General features: G+C 39.8%; 1 protein-coding gene across 1 annotated transcript in view; it reads left to right on the forward strand.

Annotated features, from left to right (window-relative positions):
* The first annotated feature begins 4757 nt into the window (after positions 1 to 4757).
* Positions 4758 to 22934, forward strand: part of GADL1 (GAD like acidic amino acid decarboxylase 1) — a 110355-nt gene continuing 92178 nt past the window's right edge. Inside the window, exons 1-2 of the mRNA XM_086850590.1 lie at positions 4758 to 4863; positions 6052 to 6094. The gene's annotated coding sequence lies outside the window, so the exon portion shown is untranslated. The remainder of the gene's footprint in view (positions 4864 to 6051; positions 6095 to 22934) is intronic.

A 22934-nucleotide genomic window follows, 5' to 3' on the forward strand; every position in this document is an offset into this window, starting at 1 on the left:
ATAATTTCAAGGGGATAAAAATCACAGCAATGCTAAATGGAAATGCCTGATGAATTTACAAAGACACTAATTAGCCATATACCGTCTGACATTGCTTCTCATTGCCCACTATCTGAGAGTCTAACATCAGAAAGGTATGAAGAAATGGAAAAGATTTGTAATCCATACATTGGAAGGATCCAGGGGAAAGAAAAACTGATGTATTGTAGGTAAGTGTTCCACAGTACTGGTAGCTGAAAAATAAGTTTTTAATCACCATCTGCCAGCAAGCACAATGTTGAAATACACAATGTGGTAAATATTTTGGAATCCATAAGTCTTTCTGGGCTGCCTTCCTGAAAAATAAGGAAAACAATTTTGATGTATGTTTAGCTGGTGAGCGCTTGATCACCCACAAAGTCATCTGCTTGAAAATGTTGTCTTTGCCATTGCTAAGTGCCTATGAGAAGTGAATCTAGCATGGAAGTGTGCAGAGGAAGAGGTAGAGATGTAAGGCCAAACTTGAATATTTATAAATAAGATATGTATAAAGCCTAAACTCTCTCTGACATTGCCCTGTACTTTCAAATTCTTGGAGGTGTGTAATGAAATGCAGGTGAGATTGGCTTTTTCCAGCTGTGATGCTTGCAGGAGGATGGCTATGAGGAGAATAAGACCCCTTTTTTGTGTCAATATTGGTGGTAACAGTGGGAGGATATATCTTCAGAGGGGCCGTGATACTGTAGGTAATGGAGCTGAACACAGTGCTCATTCAAGCTTATCCAAAAGCCCTGTTTGTCAAAAACAACCTGTATGTAAATATTAAATGCATATTGAAAGTATGGTTGTGAAAAACCTGTATTTTTAGCAACAGGAAATCAGAATAGAGAACTATATTGCCAAGTCATAATACATGTACCATATACTTCTGGAATGGATTATTATTTTCTGAAACTACTGCAGAAATTATATGTTCCCATGACCGAAAAGAAAACACTTTTTAGAATGTTTACATTGGGAGATAAAAGTTCCAGTCTCAGATTTTGCATGAAATTAAAATAATCTTAGTTCCAGTAGTTCTTAGCATTCCCATCAACACTGAATTGACTTTTAGACTGCTTTTCCCTCTTTTAAAATTGATAGCCTAAAAAGATCAAAGTGTTCTGCAGGAGTTCGGGAAATAGACACCTACCTTTATTTTTACTTCTGTGAAAACTGAGTCAGATGATTATAATAGTCTAAGGACTCATTAAGATGGATGCCAGCATATGAAGGAAACAAAAACCAAAAGTATTCTATGACACCAATAAGCTAAGTTTCTGGGTTTGCAGTGGAATATCAAAGTCGTTTTCACCTAATATTTTTTTCTCCTCTGTATATTCCCCTCAGCAAGAAGATGGCATCCCATGGTATATACAGAAACAAACTAAACCAAAGACATACTGTGAGTTGTTAAAAAAAAGTTCTCAGCTCTGATTTCACAATGACTAGGTATGGGTAATTTTGTGGCCCTTTGAAGGCTGAGTATGGAATGTGCAATCTGAAGTGCTGAAGTAACACAGACATTAACTGGAGAATGTGCTGCCAACGCAAACTTGAGTTTTCATAACATTGCTAAAATCTAGGCTCAGGGAGGGGGGAACACTCAAGAAATCAAAGTGACAGTGTGCAAGAAACCCCACATCATCAAGAAAAGCTGCTGTAGGAGAGCAAGCAGGCCAGCACGATTCCAGATCCTGGTACTGCTCACTGGTGCCCGCTGGAATGTGTCAAACGACTGAATATGAATGGGCTCCAGTGGGAGGAATGGCCTTTTCCTTGCGAATATTTCTTCAGCTCTTAAGTTGCCCCGCAGCAATAATGCTTGGCTTTTTATAGAACACTGCCTGATTCATTGGCAACCTTTAGCTATTTTATTGATTTAGCATTTCTTCAGAGATGCAGTGAAATATATGACCTGTGGACAACGTGATTTTTTTGAAAGCCAGTGCTGATGTCAGGGGTATGTTGTCTGGTTCAAGCTCTGCTGCCTCTGGAGTTCTTTAGAAGTTGTTTTAAATATTCTTTCTGATTTAAATACTCTGTTTATGAACTATATTTCTTTTCCCACACTTTGTAAGGGTGCTGTTTTACACTGACTTTGGTGTGTATTTCAAATCCTCTTGGCTGAATTGAGTCATTTCACGGTGAAGTAAGCGGAATGTAAAAGAAATATGCCATGGTTGGGACACTGTGGCTTAGTTTATCAAAACCAATAAATAATGAGGAAAAGGTTGGGAGGACTTCTAGAATCAATTTTGTTTATTCATTAGAAGTAATGAAGCAAAATGCTTATTGTTTGTGTCCTCTGAATGTTAATCTGCTCAGCAGTTGAAATCACAGTGAGAGGTGATAGCAGGCTCTGATGGAATTGTGTGTAGCACATCTGAACACAAGGCTAGTTGGCAGGTTGAACAAGAAGCTAATAAGCAGGCAGGGCTGAGGGTTGGGGTGTGGATTTTAAGAATAGAAGCAAAGACCTGAGCAGCTAAGTTTATGTTGAGACATGGGCCTGTTAACTGTGAGAACTTCTGAGCCTGCAACCGCCACCACTCACCATTTGATGCCAGTGTCTAAATGTAGCTCCAACTTTGGGTTTCTATTTCTGATAACTGGCCTAAGTCTTTGGGAGTTTATAATTGTGCTGCTAAGGACAAAACATGGCACAACAGAGATAATGGTATTGACTGTCCTTTGACAGGTGCTTTGTAATACCAACATGTCAGGCTGAGCATCTTTCTGTACATCTGTGTGTATCAAAAGATGATTCGATTAAAGGAGCTCCTACTTTCTCTTTTCCCTTCCTTATACTTTGATCTCTCCAAGAATCCCCACAGATATTAAACTGCTGCTGCATAGTTCCCACTCTTCTTTTCCACTGTAGAGCTGGAGTAAGAAGACCCTTGATAAGCTTAAAATGTTTCTAGTCCACTGAGAGTTTAGGCCAAGAAGCTCAGAGGCAACATATTATGGCAGCACCATGCCAGACCATGCAGGGCAAATCTCAGTGACAGCACTGAATAAGCAGGAGAGAAGCCTGGAGTTGATGCATCTGGATTTGGTGGCAGAGGCAGTAGCTGTTGTTGCTACACATGATTAGCAGGGTGTGAGGATAGCCTCATATAGAAACAGAGGGATTTCCAAAACTGCTGGGTCAGGTTCATGCTAGAGCCAGCAGTAGTGTAATACAGAGTGAAAGCAGCTGGCCTTTCCAAATTCTGTCATGAGCCGTAAATCACAATGTCCCTCTTCTCATGTAAACAGACCTACTGTAACAGCTCATCTCTGTGAAACCTTAAATAGCCAGGGCTGAAATAACTCTTGTGTCACTCCAGGTTTGTGCTGATGCCTAAAATTACACTGGGATGGAAATACCATGGTGAACCAGACTGGAGCACAAATGGTTGTGACCTTTTCATGTTTGTCTAAAGCCGGGTGATAGCTGGATCCAGAAAAGCAGTGTAAGTGCCATGTTCTTCACCTGGCTTCCTGCAGGGGCCAGCTTTTGTGGCTGGTGAGGGCTGCTACATTAAATGGGTGGTGTTGGTGGGTGGATTAGATCTCCCAAAAGAAGGTCTTATGAAACCAAAACTGTGATCGCTCCCCGCCCCTCCCACCAGCACAGGCCACAAAACTCAGGGATTTATGATTGTGATTGGCAGCAGCTGTTAAAGGCCCTCAGGAATGGCTCAGAATTTGTCTGAGGACCTCTGCTGACACAGACATCCTCTTTCCCTTCCTAAAACAATGGCGTCTTAGAACTGATTCTGATGTTTTAATCTTTAAAGCAGGAAGCAGTGAGAGCAATAAAATTTAATCAACAGAGCACTAGTTTTATCAAGTAAATGGATAATTGTGACATTTGACATTCTTATGAGGCTCTGTCTCTTGGACATTTGCCTAATTATCTCCCCCGTTTAAAGATTCTGTTCAGATTCCTGTTTAGCAGTTCACTACATAATCAGATTCAGTTTTTCCAAAACATTTTATTGTTGGTTTTTTTTATTGTTATATAGTGCATTCTCTTGGAAATGTCAAGTATGTTGTCAAATATTGTAGTAATTTCAGTTTTCTTCATGTCAGAGCCCTGGACTTTATTAAGAAAACACATACTGTGAGTAGGTCATTGCAGTAACTAGCTCCATCCTAAAGAGCAATGGCATCACTCAGCTGAGATGTTGAGAGAACCTCTGTATAGTTAAAGGGACCCTCTCAGGATCCCTTTTAAGTCTATTTTCTGTGTTCCTTGGATCACCCATTTAGAGCAAAGGTGTCTTTGCATTCCAGATGCATGCTTTTAGCAGTGCATCTGTAGCTATAGCTTTCACAAGTGAGGCTTTCATTAGGCTCCCTTCTAAGTTAATGGAGGAAAAAACATCTCCATGAGGTAACTCATCCCCAGCATCTGCAATAACTGATCTTATGATGAGTGGAATTTCCCTCTGAAAACCCTGCTTCTCCCAGCTGATAAAGAAACAGTAGAAAATGGCCTAGGCCAGACATTCAAGACCTATACAGCCAAAGTTAGGTAAAATTTAGAAATTAGGTCTGCCCGGGTGCAGTGCCATTCTGTACCTGACAGAAACCTGTGCAGGTTTCAAAAACAACGGGACAAATGTATGGACTACAAAATAAGACTACATCATCAATAGGAAGCTGTAGAGTGCTAATGGTTTACATCCATTTTTGGATGGTTTCTCTACATGTTAACTCTGTTCTTGTCTTCCTTAAACATCCAGTTCTAGCCCCTGTCAGAGAGAGGATTCCAGCAGAAAGGACCTCTGGACAGCTGCTACTACATTCCTGAGCTCCACCTACATGGAATATTTCTTAGTGCTCCCTCAGGTGTAGTTACAAGGGATAGATGTTGTGTTTGGAGAAACAGTACAAGGACTCTGTATGATCTGAGCTCCCTTCCTGCTTCAAATAGTCCACAGACCAATGTGCCAGCCCTCGGTGTGAAGTTGGCATTGAGTCCACAAAGTGAGCTGGTTTCCTGAATAGATGAGAAGGCAGGTGGCAAGCCAAAAAAAGCGAGTTTAAAAGCCTGTGAATGGAGAATGAAAGGCACAGATGTGTAAAGGAATACTCATATTATAGCTCTAGACAGACATTAATGAGTGTGTGTCCTAACTATCATACCAAGGTTATCAGACCCTGCTTACGTGCAGGACAGATCTAGTTTGTCTGGCTCGAATAGTGGCAGTTCAAACTCTCTCTTAATTACAAGATTTATGCCTTTGCCTTTATCCAAAGAAATTAAAGCGTAGTTCATTCTCTCAAGTTCTGCTGTTTTTGTTCTCGTTATCATAAAGTTAAAGGTGCCAGTTAGAGCTGGTCAGACATTTTTATAATTAAAGCTTTAAAATTAAGTAGTGAAGTGAATATTTTACACTTTGGCACTTCTGGTTGCTCCATCAAATATTTTGTATGATCTTCATAAGAGTATGAATACAGTGGGGTGCTGAAATACTTCAAATAATTTGTCCTCAGAGTCTCCTCCTCTTGATCTCTGTTTTTGTTTGAAAAAATTGTTGTCCTGTGGTGGAATGGTTTATGAAGTTTCAGCAGTGTCACCCAGTAGTGCAGAGATTAGTCTCAAATCCACCACAGGATAAGGAATCACGGGTGTATGTTACGTGTGGCTGGCACTCCTCTGAATCTGCCAGCATGTCGGTCATTTGTCCCAGGGACAGTGGAGAGTAAGGATGGCTCATTTAATATATTGATGGTAGGGCAGCTGGAGCTTTTCACCCATTCAGAACATGATTTTCCTTCTTGTACCACTCACTAGTCTATCAGAGTGATGTCATGTTGAGCTTTCTCTCACAGCTTCCAATTTATTTGAATTCATCTCTAAAAACACTAGCAAATATTTTGGTCCCACTGGTTTTGGTGGAAAGAATCACAAAGGTATTCCAAGTTAAGCTACAAATATCTCTCCTTTTGCACATCTGACCTGGCAGATGATCTTGTCCTTTCTCCTATTCCTCCTCCTGTCCCCTTTTCACATGCACTCATGTTTTCTTGCAGGTGTTTCACCTCCCCAGCATTCCCACAGATGCCTTACATGCAGGTAAGTGCCCGCCTGGTGATGGTTTGTGTCGGAGGCGTTTGTTTGCTGCCCGTGTGTCCTGGCAGGAGGAGCTCCTTCTTCAAAGGGAGGCAAGGAAGCACTGCTGTCTCTGCACACAGAGATCAGTCATTTCCTTACCCAATGAGCAGTAGCTTTAGTGCCCCTGCTGAGACCAACAGTTGAGATTATTTTTGACTTTCTGAGAGATGTGGGAAGAACATAACAAATTCCCTGTGCTTCAGAAGTTACTCCTTCTGCAACTCTGCTTCTTCCAGATAGGCATGACTGTTTATATGAAGAGAATAAATAAATATGTGTTTGTTTTGAGAAACATGTTTTGGGAACACAGCATCGTAGAATAGATTTAATTTCATTGCAACATTATCAACATTGATAGCAAATATCTTTAAGGCAGAACAGAAGGGTAACGTATTTCTTCTTTTCTTCTTATCATCTTTGTATTGTTTTTCCTTCAATTTGATCCTGCTGCTGCAGTCTGAGAACCTTTATGCAAAGCACAGGGACGAGTTAAGCTCTCATCAGATTACTCATTGCCTTGCAAAACTGGATTTTAATGGGTACTTGATGTCAAGTTGGAAAAATAATCTTTTGCTCCATGACAACATTATTTTGATATTCAAATCCTTGAAAAAAATGTGCTTGCATGCTGATTGGATCAAAAAGCTTGATCTCACCTTTAGAGGATCTCTGAATCTTTTAAGAATGCTCCACTGAAAGCACTGATTATGTTTATATGCCCAGGAAAATTAGCATAACTTTTTAACCAAATGAGGAATTCCTCTTTAACTACCCTTTTTTTGAAATCACACCAGTAACACATGATACTTTTGGTGAGTGTGTTTCTGTTCTGTTCCACCTAAGCAGTGAAATGGAATAGAAAGGAAAATCCTCAGGAGTAAATACTAAAAAATCCACATGGCTTTTATGGCTGTGCCTACCAAGCAGTGAAGTGGCACAGCATCAACACACCAGGAAGTATCACGTACACTAAGGACACTTCTGCAAGAGTGCAGGAATTCACAACACCTCCCTGTTTCACTAGAAACCTTCATGAAAACAACTTTTTTTTTTTGCTTACCTGTGGCATTTCTGCAGTTTTTCAGAAGAGTATTCATATTTATCCTAAACCCTTGGGAGGAAATTCAGCTCCATTCATAAGCCAGGAAAAGGTATATACGACCATTATCTCTCACTTATAGCCTTGTTTTGAAGGCTTAAGTGCAATTTTCTACACAGAGATGAATTTCATTCTCCAGTAGTTCTAAGGATGCTGTTAAAATTTGCCATATGTCACACTAAAAGGACAGCTCATCTCATGGTCCCTGTCCTTACCCTTTTTTAACACATACAAACCTATAAAATATCTTTACCCAGAGCAGAATTGCATCCTGCCTGCTTCCTACCTTCCTTCCTTCAATAATAAATAGGTCATATTTGGTTGGTCAGAACAATATTTGAATTTGAGATTAATTCAGCAAATTCTGTTGGCTGCAATCAAAAAATAACCAAACCAAACCAACCAACAAAAAAACAAAACAAAACAAAAATAAAAGGTCCAAAAAGAAGAGATGGAAATGTTGACAAGAATAGACCTAATGTTTTCCAAACATGAGTATTTTCAGGATTAGAATCACAGAAACAGAGAATCATTAAGATTGGAAAAAACCTCCAAGATCATCAAGCCCAACCATTAATCAGAGATTTCATTCAGAAGAGAACTTCCAACAAGTTCTCTGAATTGAATATTCTCAAGGGAAGGTATCATCCAAGTCTCCATTAATGGCCCCAAATCCAGTGGTTCTTGTTTGGACTTTGTATGAGGAAGTGTTAAATCTAGGCTCAAATCAAATTACAACAGTAGTTTTCACATCTTGGAAAAGCATTTGTTATCCACCTCTAGGATGGTGTGTATTGACTCTTCCTGACAAAATATTTTTAGTGTGCATAATACAGAAGCATTTATTGCAGCAGATGAGACAGACTGAATAGTTTCCTTTACAAAAAGGCCTGAAGCCATCCAGAGCAATTCTTACTGTCCCTCTCTGGTCAAGCAAATATTTGGATATGGTCTGTGCTAAAGATAATATTCAAATTGAAAACAAATAGGTTAGTGTTACAATGTCTTTCTGTTTCTTGGTTTGGTGTCTGTACCAGAAAAATCGGATTTTTCTCTCAGTTTTAGTCATAACGGAGAAAAGCTTCAAAAGAATATGCTTTTAGTAATGTACATATTAATTATTATGTGCACTGTTAAGTGTTAGAACCGGAAGCTTTAAGCAGGTCAAACAGTATAGATTATAGCATACAAACACGGCTGTGGCAGCTGCAAACTCCCACCAAAGGTAAAATGATGTAAAATCTTATAAATGTTTTATTAACAAGATATAGCTGAATTGCCTTAATGAATTGCAGGGGTAACCTGGCCTGTAAAATTTTTCTGTGAATCCTTTCCCAGTTTCCAGGGACCTGAATGCTGGAAACAAACCAATAAGTAGGCCTGTTAAAATGCTTAAGCTAAGTATGAACAGCCCTCAGCTCAAGAGTCAGTGAAAATTGTGTTACTAAAAGAACAGGCTGGAGGGATGACCATTAATATGTAAATAACTGGTCACTGTCTCTTGAGCTGTAGCTCCTTTTCTGGTATGTCAAGGATAAGATTGAATTCAGTGGCCAAGAAATGGAACTGGTGATGATAATTATTGAAAAACAGCATTGCTGTTTCCTTTGTAACAATCCTGCCATGCGGCAACGTTTTTCAGGTTCCCAAGAATTATTCCTTCTCATATAGAACTTATTTTTGGTGCAGAATCAATATTTTTCATCTTGTGGCTATGGAAGTTTGCTGAAGTAGGACAAGTTACATGGCTTTTGCATTTCTTGTTGCCAGAGGAATGTACTCTGGAAGATCCTCGAAAGGCTGAATTTCCCTCTACCGCTGGCATTTACAGCACTATATCCAGCCAATTTATTATGTTTGAAATTAAACTTCTTCTATCATTTTGGTAGCATGACCCAGTTCTCTTATAAGATTTGTATGTGGGGACATACAAGGTATCCTCTTATTAACAGATGTACCAACTATCTTATACCAGCTTCTCCTTCCCCGCCTGTCACCCTCAGGAAACAACACTAAGGCCTTCTGCTTGAATTGTTACCATTTCCATTGGGTTGCTAAGCACATTTTACATGTAGGCTGCCATTTTTTAATTTGCTTGCTTTTTCCCTCCTCTCTTTTTCCCCACTTTGTCTCCAAGTCCATTTGTAATATATTTGTGGAGTTGCCCTTCAGCTTCATTAGAGCATTGATTTTTTTTTTTTTGTTAATTTATCTAATTCCCAGTCAAATGAGGACATGGTACTTGTAAATCATTTAGTTCCTCATTAATCTCTTCCAGTGCTGGTTCCATTTTTCAGCTGTCTTCCAATTTACTATCTCGAGCGAAAAATATCCACTTTTCCCATCACTTGTCACAAGTAATGTCACGGTTGCTGTGGATCCATTGGCCTGAATAATCAACATGATTTTTTTTATTAGAAATCAAAATATTTGCTGCTGCTGTAGAAAGCCGAATGTTTAATACCATGCAATGAAGTTCACTAAATGAAATGCAATAAACAGAAGATCTAAAACTTGCCCTGTTACTTTGTGCCAAGTCTTATTCATTAGTTTTTCTTTAGCAATAGCTGCAGGATTTTAAGATGTAGCTGAGAACAGCAGAAACCACGAGAACTGCATCCTTATGCCTTGATACCTCACTGGCAGAAATAGGAAGGAGGAATAAGGACTTCAGCATGCACTTGAGAGTAGCAAGTATCAGCTTAGTCAGAACCCACAGATAAAGAATTCTCTGCTCCTGTCCTGGAGTATAAAACACTGGTATCACATCAGGCTTCCAAGCTGCTTATAGGTAGATTGGAAGGACAGGCAGGGTGCACAACACAGCAAACTGGCAAGAAAATAATTTTCTTCTGAAATGGAGTGGTGCTTTTAAGGGCAGTAGGTGATACTCCCCCTTCCTGGTCAGCACCAAACGCTCCCCTAGCAGAGTAAGAAGGAGACTTACACTGAATTCCCTGCAGAAGGGAAGGGCTGTCGTTGCCCATAACTGTTACATCAGTTTTATTGTAGAGGCAGAATAGGCCTCACCTTTAATGCTCCCTGGCCAAATCTATCCTTCAGCTGTATAAGACTTGACTCATGTCCCCTAACACTGCTCTGTACTCTTTGACAGCTTTGCAAAGTGGCTTTCCCTGCATTTCAGATATTTGCTGTGTATTTTGGTGTGAGCATATATATATATTGTGATCTTTAAGACATTTATCTCAGCCCCTGTTGCTATCTTATTTTGAAAAGAGCAGATTTTACCAGTAGGCTCTTGATGTCACTCATCCTGACTTTTTCCATAGTCTTTGTGCAACTGTCACTGAAAACAACTTCAATGCCATGGTTATTTTAGTTGCCATTCTGTGACTCATTTTCCTGTGGCTGTAATGGGATTTAAGGAGCATTTAATGTTCTCTGCCATGTATGGGGTAACTGCTTGGACAATAGAGTGATAAGCATCTTCAACTTACTATAGATAGAGATGTTAGACTGATGGGAAAAATTAAAATATGTAGGCATTTTGTATTTGATACATCAAATAAAAAGCACAGACTTTCCAAGAACAGAAGTCCTGCACAGGGAAAATCAGGCCACAGTGTTTCTTCATGTGGCAAAAATATCAGAAGAGGTGGAAGAAATTGGTGTAGCTTTGTTTGTAAAGTATGTACTGGTTAAATTGCTGCCCCTTGCTGATCTGTCTAATCCTTTTAATGAGGCTAGGTAAGCAAAAAGGAGGCAGTAATGATGCTGATGACTCAGAGGTTTCTCTGTGTGGAAGAAAACAAGCAGAAGATGATTGTCTAAACAGAACAGCACAGTGACTCTCCAGGTGTCCTTTGCACCAGTGAAATGGTTGCTGGATGGCAAAGTAACCAAGCTCAGAGGCTCCCAGTGTCCCTGGGTACAAGTGATAGAATACAAATTCCTACATTGTGAGAGTGTGAGATTTGCTGTGTTTCAGCCACCTTTCAGATTGCAGCATGCATTTTTTCTTAAGCCTAGATTTGTCTTGGTCCTTTATGTTTGAAGAATCAGACAGCAGAAAAACAGCTCAGAGGCAATAACAAACACACAGAGACACTGGGGCACTTTGTTCTGCTCTGATGAGTGGAATTTAACCCATCTTTCTCACTGAAACTGCCCTTGTCTGAGAATAAGGGATGGTACTTCCTTTATATTCCCTCATTTGTTGTTGGTTTTTTTTAAGTTTGTTTGTTTGTTTGTTTGGTTTTTTGGTTTTTTGTTTGTTTGTTTTTTTTTAATAATTAAAGATTTTAAGGGTATGCTTTGTATTCAAAATTCCCCCATGTAAAGTTCTGGGACATCATCCCTTTACCAGTGTTGATTGTTTATTGTAATTTTTCATTGCAAAATTTGTAATTGCTCCTGTTGACCTGGGACTGCAAACTCCATGGAGAGACCACTAGGTGACAGAGTTGTTACTTTCCTTCACTCAATGAGCTTTTAATTTTTCATGCAAATTGAAGCTAACTCAGCCAGAGAGATTGCAAGGACTTCTGCCCCATAAAACAGGCAAGCACTTGTGGTAAGAGAAGTTTTTGAGGGGCCAGTTGAATCCCATCAGGCAGAAGATGGCTGTAAATGTACCTTTTCACTTGCTGAATTTACCACTAGACTGTGGTACAAAAAAAGGGGAGCAGTGGTCTGTCTGCTAGCTGTGCTTCCAAAGGCAGGAGTGACACTTCTCCTTTAGACATGCTGCTAGTCCACCAGCTGGATCACCCCTCAGATGGAACAACTGGTTGTTGGCAGGGCTTGGCACTCCACTGCCAAGTGATGTTAAGTATGTGTGTGGATGGCCAGAAGTATTCCAGAGACTCGGGGAGCACTCACATTTACACTTGAGTCCCTTGAGGGAGGGAGTTCAGGGTTTATATGTGAAGAGGAGATGGAGGCAGCCAGCAGTTTTACGTATCCAGGCTTCAGGGTAGGGAGGTAAATACAGAGAGAAGTGAAATGTATATGCCCTAGCCCTTCTGTGCATCTGGTACTTAGTATCTATTTCACTTGAACAACATGGCCTTCTGCCATTGCAGCCTCGTGCCAAGAAAACTGTGGTAATATATGTTTGGTGCCAGCTTTACAAGTTACACAAAGAAAACTAGTTAGAGGAAAGTTTAGAAGATCTGAATGATTTCTGCAGGGGATTATTTTTTTCACCTGCAAGGCTTAATTACTAGGATTCCAGATTGTAACAGTGCAGTGCTTGAAAACATGTTGGATTGCATTGGGACAGGTGTTTTTTTTTTAATGAGATGCAAGTTTTGATGATATAGTGAAGTTGTTGAAGGATCCAGCAGCACTTCCTCATTCAGCTCCAGCTCAGGGACAGTGCTTTGGCTATTGGAACCCATTTTGTTGCAGGCCAGAAAGTTTCACATTTGGGTTCTTTTTCCTCACACAGTTTTAAAATTAGTTTTATTTTTGAATTTGTCACTCTCGAAATCTACATGACTTTTACCGTAATCTTGAGTAGTTGTAGCAGGGTCAGTACAATGCATGCTCAAGTGTACAAGGTAGGTGAGGATGTCAGAGGCAGCACTGAGCATCCCTGTGCTTTGCCTGGGAAGCTGTTACCCTGCTATGCAGAAGAAAACAGAACAGACCACAGTGTATTTCACAGTGCAGAAGGCTAACTGAGCACTGCCTCGTGTTTTTCACTTTCTAGCCTTACACTATAAAGTAAAAATGTTGGTATACATATTTCTAGCAACTGTGAATTTTTACACATTGATAAATATCATAATTCTCTTTTGCTTGTCAAGAAGTGCTACTTTTGAGTATGGGGCTTCAAAGGAGGCCATTTAGAAACATGATTTTTCAATCTGGATTGGCACTTATGTGCCCCCCTAAAGCAAGTCACTGAGATTGCAATTTTGAAATCCTGCTTAAAAAATGCAGCTCTCTTGACTTGTCTGTGCACTTACTGCTGGAAAACAGTTAAATCAAGGGAATATTTATAGCACCAGTGGGAGAATAAAGTTGGTCCCTTAACTGTGACAAGAGCCCATTTCAGTCCTGTCAGCTGTCTCTGTTCTTAGCTGAACATCCGAAAGCGAGTTCCATTCAATGGTTGCTTCATGCTGCTCTCTGCTGCGAGCTGAAGCTGCAGTCAAGGTTAGTGTGAGTCTCTTATTAGACCCTTCTGTCTGTCCTGGCTGCAGCTTCCTGCTTTTGATCCCTGGTCTCTTGAATCCAACATCCACTTATCCTCTTGATTGTGTAATGCTTCATGGAAGTTTTCCAGTCCATCTGTGTGAAGGAGATTTTAAGTCTATGCTAATTTAATGGTAAATTATTGACAAGATGAATACGGAAAGATCTGTTTGTATGCTTTTGATACTGGAGAAATCTGATCAGATATTTTCCATCCAGGAAACCTCTTGTCCTGGTTTCCCCTCTTTGTATGCTTCATTGAGATTATCTCCTGCTTGGCAAGTGGTCTGAGAAACTGAGAACTAGCTCCCACAATATCCATAGCTGCACATATGTGAGGGATGCGGTCAAGTTTAGGCAGCTGAGGCAGACTCATTATATTGGTGTTCGCACTTTCAACTCTTCAGTGACAACCATAAATTCCTTCCCTGCAGTTTAGGATAGGGAGGCTCAGTGAATGTGTTGTGAGACATGCTCAAAAGAACCCAAAGATCAGTTTTTAAGCCACTTGGATACAATTAATTAAAAGCGCAAGTGAATTTCCGTAGCTAAACCTAGCAGCAATCCTTCTTCGACCTTTCAGTTATTGTGGGTTGTTATTAGGATTATTTTTAGGATGTTATTAGGATGATTGTCACTACGATTAAGGGCCCCAAGCTTTTTTCCTTCTAAAAGGATAACATGTTCTTTTTATTTTAGATTAAGGAAATCACAGACCTGTCAAATCTCGCAATTGCTCAAAGGCATCCTGCCTGCTCCTGCCATGGCACTGCATCTCATTTTTCTCACCTGACTGTCCTTTGCCTTAGCCATCCGCTGGAAACGCCCTGCCCTTTCTCCTGCTTTGTGGGGGCTGATGACGGAGGATGTGCATGACCTGCAGTGTGTGACCTGCAGTGTGCCTGTTGTGGCACCTGATGCCTGGGCTGGGAGACAGGCAAGGCCACAGTACTACCTGGAGCACAGATACACCCTCTCATGAGATCCAGTGTTGAGGAGCCTTTTGCCACGGTCTTTCCCTAATCTCCTTTGTACAGATCCCTGCTAATTATCTCTGTTGTGGAGAATATAGTTTATATTTCCATCCTGCAAACTGATCTTGTACAGACTTCTCTGACATATGAAAGTTCAAAAATATTTTTTTTCAGGTCCAGAGACGGTAGCACTGAGGCCCTGAGTTCTTTCAGTTAGCTGCCAGAAATAAAATCCAAGTTCTTTGATTCAGAACTATGTCTCTTTCCTATTATACCTGAGCACTGATACCCTAAACACTGAATTCTGGAAATTTGATTCTGAGCTTCACAGTCTTGGCCTCACCATCTGTGTGCACGTACCCAATGTCCTTATATGCTCTGAACTGGTATCACTGTTTAGGGATTGCTGTCTAATATTTCTGGGACTTGGAATTTGCTCTTTTAGATTCTTGGCAGAGAGACCCTAAGCTGTCCCTCTGCTTTGTTATTTTGGTCTTTAGCCTTTGTAGGGGTATGTTCTTTCCTGAGACTTGGTTTAGCTCAGCAACCTGTGAGAACTCTGATATTCTCATCTTTTGTCCTTTAGTTTTGCAGGTACTCTGACTTGTGATCTGCAAAGGTCACTGATATTGCAGGAAATGGGATCTTTGAGAAATTTTGGTCTGCATGGTCTTTTTTCCATTTCCCAAGTACTCAGCATCTTCCTTCTTCTCTTGGCCTCAATTTAGTATGTCATGCAACTTCACACTTTGCCCACTTCACAGCATTTTATCTACTTGATGATGTTGAAACAATTCAAAATGTCTTGCAAGTCCTTGATTCAGTTGTAACATTATGAAAATATCCATATGGAGAACATTTCCTGAAGAGAAATCAAAACAAGATAGGGAGATACTGTCTTATTATTGTTTTTAAATCCTGTATATATTCACATCCATTGCACTTGGGCATACTGCTGGAGCTGAAATCGTCCTTACTGGGTAAACATTGTGGAAAAAATTCACGTGAGATCATTATTGATTCCAAAATACAACAGCTATTTTTATTTCTCTTCCTCCTGAAAAAAAACAACTAGTAATTTGGTGACTAAACTTTGATGATCTGAACTCTTCCAGCGAAAGTTTTACAGATTTTATGAGCAGTGTCAAATGACTTCTATTATTGGAAAAATGTTCTAGTTTTATCACACCTAAATAAATACACACCTATTCTATTTCAGAGAACTTTTTTTTTAAAAATAGCCCCTCTTGGCCACATGTTAATGATGATAATTTCTTCAGTCTCATTGAGGAGACTCAGTGAGGTCAGAGTGAGATCAGAGCCCTTTGTCTGGTAGATAAGCACACCTGTAAGTGTACTGCAAAGTCTAAGATGCATCTGAGGTCATCTTCCCTCTCTTTCATTGGATTCAACACCAACAAATGTAGAGGGCTTTCCAGGTGGCAATTAGTTCAGCAATTTGGCCTTAAGATGGGCCTGTGCTGCACAGAAATATTGTGTAGGGGTGGTGTCTCTAAAGCTAGACAAAGCTGGGGTCAGGTAGTGTACCTTAGCTCATTTTCACATGGCTAAATTCTCTTTCTGTCTTTGAATGTGATGACTGAGCCCAAATGGCTTAGTAAGAACATGGCAATACTATTCCACTCCAAAATGGAGCCCAGGTAGGATGTGGGAGAGTGGGAGTCTGAATGGGTGAGAGCCAGGCTGGGAGAGCAAGCTAACACCTAAATGTCATCAATGATCACTGTCCAGAGCTCAGGGCAGTACACAGCCCCGCTTATTTCATAGGATCACAGAATCATCAAATGGCTTGGGTTGAAAAGGGCCTTAAAGATCATCTTGTTCCAACCAACTGGTATAGTGGACACTGCCCACTATACCAGTTTGCTCAATGCTCCATCCAACCTGGCCTTGAACTTTTCCAGGGATGGGGCATCCACAGCTTCTCTGGGAAATGTGTCCAGTGCCAGGCCAGCTTCAAAAGTAAAGAATTTCTTCTGTATATATTAGAGTATTTAATTATTATGATTGAACTTCTTGAGTGTTTTATGTTCTACTGCAACACATTGTAATGATGATCAGTGTGATGGTAGTGACATAATGAGGCCAATTAGCAGCAAGGCTGACCAGCAAGGAAAAGAACCTTTGCTATTAATGCCTAACAATTCTCAGCAATAGTAAGGAAACTGGGAAAGTGTGAATACTTTGTCCACTTACAAAGTATATTATCTTTGAAATGGTTGCATATTCTGTGACTATGCTGTGTAAGTGGAGTGAGATTGGAAAACTTTTGTTCCTTCAAGGGAGAAAAAACCATGACCACATGGTCCTTTTGCCTTAGAAGTGTTGCCCCACTTTGAATTCCAAGTAACTTCTTTTTGGACCAAAGTAGTTTATTCCCATGGAAACTCTGCATTTGCACATCACTGCTCTGACCCAAGTCCTTTCTGTCTTTTGTCTCGAGGTACTCTGTCCTGTACAATTCTGATCATGTAGTCATAATCATGTGCTTCAGTACATGCTTTCCCTTTTATCCCTAAAATGCATGGATTTCATCTCAGTTATAAGGTGACCTAACAAATACATCTCCTGTCATCTCATTTATTTGTTTAATGGTCAGTGCAGCCCAGCAACAAATGTCAGACTTTTCACTCTTTGACTTTCAGTTGCAGAGGGAAGAAGCAGAAGTTTGACATGTGGCATGTCAAGGATGGAGAGAGAAGCATAGGTCTGATTAGAATTCTGTAGGTGATTTTCATCCAGTTCATTTTTTTAAAACTTGACAGGACAGTACTGTTTTCATAGGTCTCTGATCTGCAAGTCATAAGCGTCAAAATTATCAGTGTTCTCTTCCTCTGTGTTCTGACTGTTAATTTATTTTTCTGCTTTTAGAAGAATAATGGTCATCCACTTGTTGGGCTAAAATACAAAGTCATCTGGGAATCCCGGGTAATTTTATTTTTTTTTAAACTCCAGTTAAAAGGCTTTTAGGATAAAGAATGAAGTTGATAATATATTTGAAATCCATAGAGGTTTTTTTGTTCTATTTTTAAATTTTTTTAAAAAAATATTTTATCATTTGGAGGTTAAGTTTTATTAATCCAGAAAGAAGTATGAGAAAAGATCTTATTATGACATCATGTAGTGTGTGATTGTCTCTGGCCCCTGCAACTTGATCTTGGCAGAGGGATTGACCTGAGTACTGTACAGAGGCACTTGAGGTTATGGGGGATGTTTGTGTATTAGGTAATGAAACTCAACACTTGGACCTCTGTGGTATGGCTGGTCTGCACTCACACACGCGGATGATGCAGAGATGCTCACCTGGTGCTCTCCACCATGCCACTATGCCAAAGAGCTCCTGGCTGACTGGTGGCAAAAGGGGCCACTGGAGTGAGGCTTGGACTAAAAAGGTTGGTAGTCAGTAGTCTGCAATATGTCACACTGAAGACTTTTGTAACCATTATTCCCAGCTGAGTTGCTCACAGGAATGGCTGGTGTTGTCAGACGCTTGGGAATGGTCCTGCATAGAGGTTTGGCAGGACTGGTTTAGTAATAAGTAGCAATAATTCCTTCTGACAATGGGGAAGCTCCTGACAGTCTTGTTTAGAGACTGATGGATTGGTGTATTCAGCCTGTCCCCAGGAGAAAAGTGGTTTCCCACTGGGAAACCACACAGCACAGTCCTGGTGGTGAACCTGAGCTGGATGCAGCCTTTTGTCACAGATTCCTCTACTCAGACCATGGCCAAGCAAGGGAATGTGACATGGGATAACAGTTTATTACCCATGTGTGAAGCTGATAGGACTATGTGTTTGCAGTGAAGGCCAAGTTGGCTGCTAAGTAAACAGCTGCATAGGTTTGAGATCTTATAGTCTCCTTGCTGATTGCTACTCTGCCAGCAGTTACCACTGCAGTGAGAAACCTGGCAAAAAGAAAAGTGTTCCCATGCCTCTGCCATTTCCATCCACGGTCTATCATCTTAGTGGAAACATATGTCCATATGCCAACATATTGCCAACTTTCAGGTGCGTTGGGACATCATGGGATATTGCTTTAAACTTTTTGGGCGGGGTTGAAACTAACACAGTTCATACTGAAATTAATTTTAAATTAATTGAAAATCATGTAAAATAATGCTCTTCCATTGTCAAATTAAATCCTCAGATTCATATCTAAATACTCAGAAATGTCAGCAGTTGTAGAGATTTTTTTTTTCTTCATCATGGAATTATGAATTTGTTGCAGACTGAAAAAATGGATTTTGGTACTCTGCCATCATAGATGCATGCTACTTGAGTCTTTATTGCAGAAGATCAAAATCTTCTATGCAAATGGCAAAAATGAAATCCAAGAAAACTGCCTTCATTAAGGTATAAATGAAACCATTTGCCATACTTACAAAGACATTCCCAACCTGCTTTTGCCATAAAATGTGTCTTTTACAGCTTATCTTGGCACACACATCTTCTGCTCCTAATTATGAATGCCTTGGGGTGACACCAAATAAGCAATAATTCCAGCTGCTCCTGACAAAAGAAGACACTGCTGCACTGCATTATTTCTCTGATGAATGTATCTTCCCAATAAGCTGAAGCAAGCTTTGCATCAGCAACATCTGCAACAACAGGGAGTTAGAAAGTGGGTCAGGTATATTGATGGTTTGGAGAAGGAGAATGGATGAAGGAGGTTGTGTATGAGCATGCATCTGCTTTTGCCTTCATATTTTCCTACAAATACCTTGCTAATTGATTCAGGTCCTCTGGTGGCAGCCGCAGGGGAAGCTTTTGGTATAAAGTGCTTTGCTTGGAGCTTCAGTAACCAAGGCTGAAAAAACTGAATCTAATAGAGTTAGTAGTAATTCATTTTCTTGACTCATATGGGGACAGCATTTCTCCTTGTAATTCCTAAATTGGTTGAGGGCAGGATCTAGGTAGCACATTGGTTATGCTGTTTGCCCTCAGCACTGCTCATTACTACTGTCTCTGGAACTGTGTATGTGACAATGACAGCTTGAGGTGAAAAAATGTATAAAATAAATTGGCAAATTTCAGGAGGGAAGGGATTAAAATCTGCAGCCAAAGGGTTACAGTCACCCAAAGAAAAAGGTAGATGGAGACCACGTGTTGTTTTGAGCCTGGTTAACATACCAGGCAGCCAGGCAGGACATATTGTGTAAATATCTGCAGTGCATTCCCTGGGGTAAGAAAGGACATGGTGGAAGCAGCAGCAGCTGCAATCAGACTGAGAAATCTCTGCTTTTGCTGTTTATTTTGAAAGCAATGCTGATGGTTCTGGAGACTGTCTAGCTTTCTTTTTGCTGGCCGGGGAGGGCAGGTTTGGTGCATGCTCCCTTTGAGCTGCACATTAAGTTGCTAATGCATAATCTGTGAAGACCACCTTAAAGGAAGAAGAATCTTGAAGGAATCACCTCAGCCATCAAATATAGTCCTTTGCAGCAGCAGGCAGACTTGTGGTAAATGTTTAATACAGGTAAGTCAGCAGAAATGCTACTGTGTGTATATCCTGGGAGCCACAGGACTTCCCCCGAACTCGTAATAACAAAAGGCCATAATGCAAAAGGCAGAAACACAAAAGCACACCACATGATAGGAAAAAAGCAGAAGAGACTGGGGCAACACCAGTGTGTTCAGACTCTGAAGTACCAGGAGAATTTGTCCCTTAAGGGAGTCTAGAAGGTTCTACAAAATAAACAATCCATCATATTATTGATAGAGACAAAAAACCTTGAAGCCTTTCCATCCAATCTAGTTTAGAAGGATTTTTTGGCTTCGTTCCTGGGTACCAGCTTAACCCTTGGTGCCTGAGCAAGATGCATCTTGATTTGGACAATTGTTCATGCTCCATGTCCATTCTGGTTTTTGCTGACCTCTGTCTTCTGAGACAGCTAATTGGATTCTGTGTTAGTATTGATGACACTGGATATAGTGACAGTGAGACACACAAGAAACTGGACACAGACTTTCAGATGCATCTTATGTTGACCATTAACTCACTGTTAAAGAGATTGTGTCAAATCCTGTAGAAACAATACCTTGAAAATAAGGCAATCTTTTTTATTTTTTATTTTTTTTTATTTTTTTAATGTTTGCTTGTTTTTCTGTTAGACATTTCTGCAGGGCAAGGGAGAAGGAGCTCATTAGAGACTAGCACAGGACTCTTTTAGGCTTGTTTTCCTATGTTGTCACTCTATGCATTTGTCTTATTTTTCTCTGTTGTTGTCTATAGTAGCATGGATCAGATGGAAAAATCTGTCCTTTCCTATACATTTTTTATAAATTAAACTCCTTCAGGTGGGACTGCTGTCAAACCAGGTTAACTTTCAGAGTCTCTATCATACAAAGGTCTGTTAAAATTCCCCTTTGGGGTTTCAAGGCCACTAAGGGCCATATGCTTCTAGCCTTTAAACAAAAGAGAAGAAAGCAGAAGTGTCGACATTGTAAACAAGAAATCAAGTGAAAGCTTCAGCACATTCTTTACACCAAGAGGTTTTATATTGCACTCTGGAGCAGGACTCAGAGAAGAGGAGACTGTGAAAGAGACATTAGTAGTTATGCTGTCCTTAGACAGAAAATGGCACTGCAGCACACAAATAACAGGGCAGTTCCCAAACAGACAAACTCAGCTCTTGAGTTGCAAACCTTTGAAAAGTCTCATGCATAGTTCCCAACAGGTGGAAAATATTGGCTTTATAATGACTCAATATACCAAAAGTTCCCTATTCCTTTTAGTGCTGACAAGGATCTGGAAACTTCCTGAATGGAGTTCTGTTATTTATCATTTTGCTGCAACATATTTATTGAATCGATTTTTTTCTTGGACTGGTAAGGGGGAAATACTAATTAACTATCTCCATTTTTGATAGCTTGCCTAATTATGAAACTAATTAGTGGCTAATTTTTATTGTTGTGAGAATGAGAATACTGGAAAAAGCCTTAGAGTAACAAAATTATAAATATGGGCTTTTCCTAATGATTCTGGACTGGGTCAGTCATTTAGGTATTTCTTCCAACAAACTTGAATACGTTTTGGAAATGAAAAGAGAGTACTCCTTGGGATATTTCTCTTATTAAACCAGTTCTTAAAATTAACTTCTGAGAAAAGGAGAGCAATAAAGCATGCAAGATACTCAGGGCTGGGATTGTCAAGTGAAAAGTCCCGTTTGCTGTCAACAGAGGTTTTTCTTGAAAAGTCTAATGGCACAGTTACTACATCCATTCTAGTACTAAGAATACTAAGGAATATGTTTGATATCTGTAAAGAAACCAAGGCATCCAGAATGGAACAAAAGCCCACTTGTCACTCTGCCCCTGTAAATGCACTGAGTTACAAGAGGCTAGGATTAAAGAGTATATTCATGCATTTACAGAGGGGGGGTCAAAAATAGTAGCAGTATTGTCTTATGATGGCCAAACACTGTAATAAAAAGCAAATGGCCTTAAGAGTCATCTTGTAAAAGTGGAAGTAATCTTAGATATCTCATTTTGCTACAGTAATTCAATTTATATTAGGGAGCTATACTGTTTATTGAGAAGTTCTGAACAATAGAGATTGACCTTTGAAGTGAAATCAAATATCTACACGATTAAGAAGAATTATCTGTGTCAATAAATGTAGCTCTATTTTAAAAGGCAATGTGCTGGTTTAATCTAGTGATTTAACACTTTTAAATACCAGTGGTAAGAGAATCTGTTTCAGTGGTTTTGCTGGTTTTTCTGTGTCTGAGTTGCTACACTGATACTAGAAGTGTATCTAGACAAACCTTTCAAAATATGCTGCTTATGTGCAGGATGCAACACGGAGGATGTAAAATTACATATTTTGGTTTTAAGCTGCACTTGGAATTAAATGTTTGGGGATGATTATGGTTCAGAAGGGAATGCAACTGGGTTTAATGTACTATAGTTGGTTGTGGAGTATATAATTTAATGGTGTCTTTCTCTCTAAATGTGTTATATACTTCTCCGTACTGCTTTATGTAAGTAGGTGCTGAAAGAATACATTAAAATGATGCATTTTCCCTTTATTTAATTCTTAATAGTATGTGTGCTCATACATCTTGGTTTATATATTTGTCAGATATTCCCTATAGTTCAGTTTATGTGTAAAATATTACCAGGGTCTTTTCTAAAACAAGGTGGAAGTTCATTTTACTTTATTTCCATTTCACTGCTGACAAGCCTTGTATTTTGTGACTCATTTGGCTCCATTCCTTCTGATGTGCTTGTAGAGTAAGTCTTTGTATTCTTTATTTTGTCAAGTACAGAAGACTGTGCAGTGTTGTCATCTCTACTATTTTTAGTACAACTGGTTGAGTGAGCAGTCCCAGTTGGCATTTCTTTACCTGTGCAATCCAGAGACACTCCAAGAGAAAAGATGTCTTGGCAAAGAATGCAACTAAAGTTTGAATGGATGATGTCTCAGGAGAAAATCAGTTCTAAAAGATTAAATTGGAAAAATATTATTTGGAATAATGATTTCTCTTTCTTGCCTGAGCAGCCCAACACCAGCACATTGCATGAAGTAGTCTACATAACTGAAA

This window comes from Cyanistes caeruleus, chromosome 1 (genome assembly GCF_971803275.1).
Source record: "Cyanistes caeruleus chromosome 1, bCyaCae1.hap1.1, whole genome shotgun sequence".
NCBI lineage: Eukaryota > Metazoa > Chordata > Aves > Passeriformes > Paridae > Cyanistes > Cyanistes caeruleus.